Below are 3,836 nucleotides of genomic sequence, written 5' to 3' on the forward strand. Positions count from 1 at the left end.
GGTGGGGAGGAGAGCAGAGCCGGAGGGTTCCCAACCCCACCTCCAGGCTGACACCCCTCCCCGCCCCCGGCACTGAGAGGGCAAGGGGGTGTGAGCCAGGTGAGCAGCACACTGGTAGGCTTGCTCTCCACCAGCCCCAGTGCGCCCAGGCAGGGGTGGGCGGGCTCACCCTCCCCCTGCACCCTCCCCCTGCACCCTCACCTGATCCTAGCTCTCCACCTCCAGAAGCTCTCGTCTTCAGCCTTCTCCGAAATCAGACGCTCTCCCTCCCCTCCACGGCTCCACGGGGGGTCGGGGGGCGGGGAGAGGGAGGAGGAGGGGAGGGGTGGCTGGGACAGGCTGGGACCACTTGGACAGGGTTGGGCTTTGCCAGGTGGCCCGGCTCAGGGACAGACGGGCGCCCCTCCAGGGTCAGGCACGGAGGCCCCTCAGCCGCACAGAGCCGAGCGTGGGGCCGGGGGTGGGGTGGGACTCAGGTATGGGAAGGCACCTGCTCGCAGCCAACGCGGGGGTGGTGGGGTGCAGCAGGCGGTAAAACCAGCGCCCTGGGGCACTTCCCTGAGGCCGGGCACCGTCGCTGGCGCTCTCCTCCTCTCGTGGACAGGGGTCCGCCGCGGCAGCGGGCTGCGTCCCGGCCTGGTCAGGTCCCACTCGGGCGCCTCCCTCGCCAGGGGACCTGCAGCTGCTCGGAGACCGAGGTCCACGCAGCCGGGCGCAGCAGTTGGAGGTGGGGTCTGACAGGGTGGGACCCCCCCAGGCGAGTCACTCCCCCTGCCTCAGTTTCTCTGCCGTGCGCTGATCTTGGGGCGGCAGCAGCCAGCCTCGCGGCTGCTCCCTAACACGAAGTGCCCGCTTCCGCGGGGCGCCCAAGCTGCGGCCGGGTGCGCGGGGGACGGAGTTAGCGACGGAGAAAACGCGCAACAGAGAAAAGAGCGCGGGCTGCGTGCGCGGAGCTGCGGGGGTGCGACGCTCGCCCGGCCCGGCCCGAGCCGCGCGCGGTCCCCGGCGTGGGCTGCCCGCGCCGCCGCCCCGCAGCCCACCGAGCGCGGGCCCCGGTCGCCCTGCGTCCCCGCCGAGGGGCGAGCGGGACGCCCGAAGCGGCGACCCCGGCGCTGACCGGGCGCTCCTCGCGGCCCTCCCGTACCCCGGCCTCCCTCGCCACCTGCACTCACGCGCGTCCGCCGCGTCCCGAGCCCCGCGCGTCCCCCGCGCCGCGGCCGCCCCACGTGCCCGCGAGAGGCGACCCCGGCATCAGCGGGCGGCGGCGTCCAGTCCCGCTCGCCAATCGGAGCCCGTGGAGCCGCGCCGCTCCGCCGCGCCGCCCAATCAGCGGCCGCTCGGGGGCCTGGGCACCGCCCATCCCGGCTCGGGCACCGCCCATCCCGGCTCGCACCCCGCACTCCCGCTTAAAGGGCCTAAGCCGGGGGGCGTCTGTTGCGGGACTGCGCGCCCTGAGCCCCCCGAGGACTCACTCCCGGGACACTCCTGGGGAACCCTGACCCCTCCCGCCCCTTGCCTAGGGTCTTCTCGTCCTCTAAGCGTCGGCTTCCGCAGCGCCTCTTCCGCGAAGCCTTCCCGTACCACCACTCTGCGGAACCCTTGGGACTCCTCGCTTGCTACCCATCTCATCCTATATGTAACCCCGCAAGCGGCGCCCAACAGCAGGGTCCCCACCCCGCATGCGCGGAACAGAGCCCCGCTCCTTGGTCGTTCAGCGATGCTGTTTGGACCCATCCTCATCTCTCCGGCGGCTCCCAGCGCAGGGCCTGCACTGTGGGCCTGCACCCCAGCGCAGGGCCAGGGGTGACGGTGCCGCCCGGGCTCCCTGAAAATGCAGAGGTGGTAAGAGTGGCGACCAGTGCGCTGAGCCAGGTGCCCTGGGGGAGCCTAGAAATGATACGGTAAACCCAAGTCGGCCAAGCTGTTCGTGTGGGTGAAACCGGCGGATTGCCCGTGCACCTGCCCAGCACGCAAGAGACGAGTGCTGGGCCGAGGGCCTGGGGTGTGTGGCTCGGGCCGCGTGGGGCAGTCGCCGTGCGCCCCACTTCTTTGGGAGTCCTACTTTGGGAGTCTTACCTGCCACGCGAGGCCTGGCTCTGAGCGCCCGGAGCCTCACCCGAGGGAGGCAGCTGATGCTAGAACTGCCACGCGGAGTTTTCGGACCCTCGGCTTGGCCCAGTCAGGGCCTTTGGGGGGAGTGAAGCATCAGATGAAAGCTATGTCTCTTGCGCTGTCACTCACCCTTTCAAATACGTAAATCTTCAAACAAGCAAATATTAAATCCTGACTCGAACACGTTTCTGATAGAATTTTAAAACAGTGACAAGAATTTCAGGTCAACGTAAGAAAAGCCCAAGGACTCGCATGTGAAGGGGACAGCTGAGTACAGAGGGAGCACTCTGCCTCGGTTGCAATGGGTTGAAGGAGAGAGGACCACCTCACAAGTGGGGACATGCACTGGGGTCCAGAGACATGGAGATCTACACACACACACACACACACACACACACATCTGGAGCCCTGTGTGTGAGGTCAAGTACGTGACCTTGCCCCCTGATCTTGCTGCCACCCCTGAGCTTCTTCAGCTGGTCTTCACCCCTACTTGGAAATACAGTATCTCCAAGCCAAGTGCATGTAGACATTTGAAGTTCACCCCTTCATTGTCACTTAGGTGTCAATGTTACCGCTCCGAGGACCTAATTCCCCCCCGGGCACACAGTGACTCCAAGTCCCTACCATGACTGTGGCCCCATTCTCGGCTCATTGGAGGTACACACCGCCCTTGGGGGTCAGCCAGCTCCTGGCAGCTGCTGCCCAATGCCTATCCCCTGTTCATGACAAAGCAGCCCTCAGGAGCCACCGGGAGCAGGGCCTGCCAGCTGTGGGGTTCATGACTCACTTGCGTGGGCAGCCCCAAGAAGCCGCCCGTGTTCAGCCGGGGAAGGGATGGCAGCGGAGGCAGGCAGGGCCGGTGAGTCAGTGACAATTACTGAACTGCACAGGTGTGAGCCTGCTGTCACATCCTTTCTCCCAAATCCCGGAATCTGGCGTTGATGTTGCCAGCTGAGCGGTGAGTGGGCAGCGACACCAGTGGAGCGCTGAACCTGGAGCCCAGGGGGTGAGCTCAGGCAGGCCTGGCACGCGAGCGGCTCCTCACGCGCACGCACACGCTGGCATCTCCTTTCCCCCTGCGGCCCCACCCCTTCCCGTCCCTGAGCACCCCCTGCTGATCCCTAAGTGTGCTCATGGCTGTCCCTGCAATCCATCCCCAGCACTGTCCCCCACAATAAGCGACCTAGAATGGAGATTTAAAAAAAATTTTCAGTGTTACAGACTGGATTGTGTCATCACCTCACCAAATCTGTTTTGAAATCCTTCCCATTAGGACCCTAATGTAACATAAACAGAATTGCAGGGGGTCTTTGCAGTCTGCTGCTTCACACCCCCAGCCACGATGGCCAGGGCTGAGCTGCAGCCAAAGCTAAAGCTGGCAGCTTGAGGTGCCACCCAACATGGAAGCCCAGGTACTGGAACCGTCACTGCTGCCTCCCACAACGCCGTTAGCAGGAAACTGCAGTCCCGAGCCTGAGCTGGGAATCGAACCCAGGCATGGCGCTGTGGGCTGCAGATGATCCGAACCGGTGTCTTGGCTGCCAGTTTAAATGTCCATCCCTGAAGAGGTAAATTCAAATGAGATCATTTGTGAGGGTTTGCTGTGAGCCTGCACACATCCGATCTGCAATAAACAAGCCTGAAAGACTGGTGGGTGCAAGGCGTGGGTTAGTGTCAACAAGTGTCCGAGCCAGAGGGCAGGCCACAGGTTCTGGTTCAACTCT

The sequence above is a fragment of the Ochotona curzoniae genome, unplaced genomic scaffold (assembly GCF_017591425.1).
Source record: "Ochotona curzoniae isolate NIBS_2020 unplaced genomic scaffold, NIBS_Ocur_1.0 patch392, whole genome shotgun sequence".
Classification (NCBI taxonomy): Eukaryota; Metazoa; Chordata; class Mammalia; order Lagomorpha; family Ochotonidae; genus Ochotona; species Ochotona curzoniae.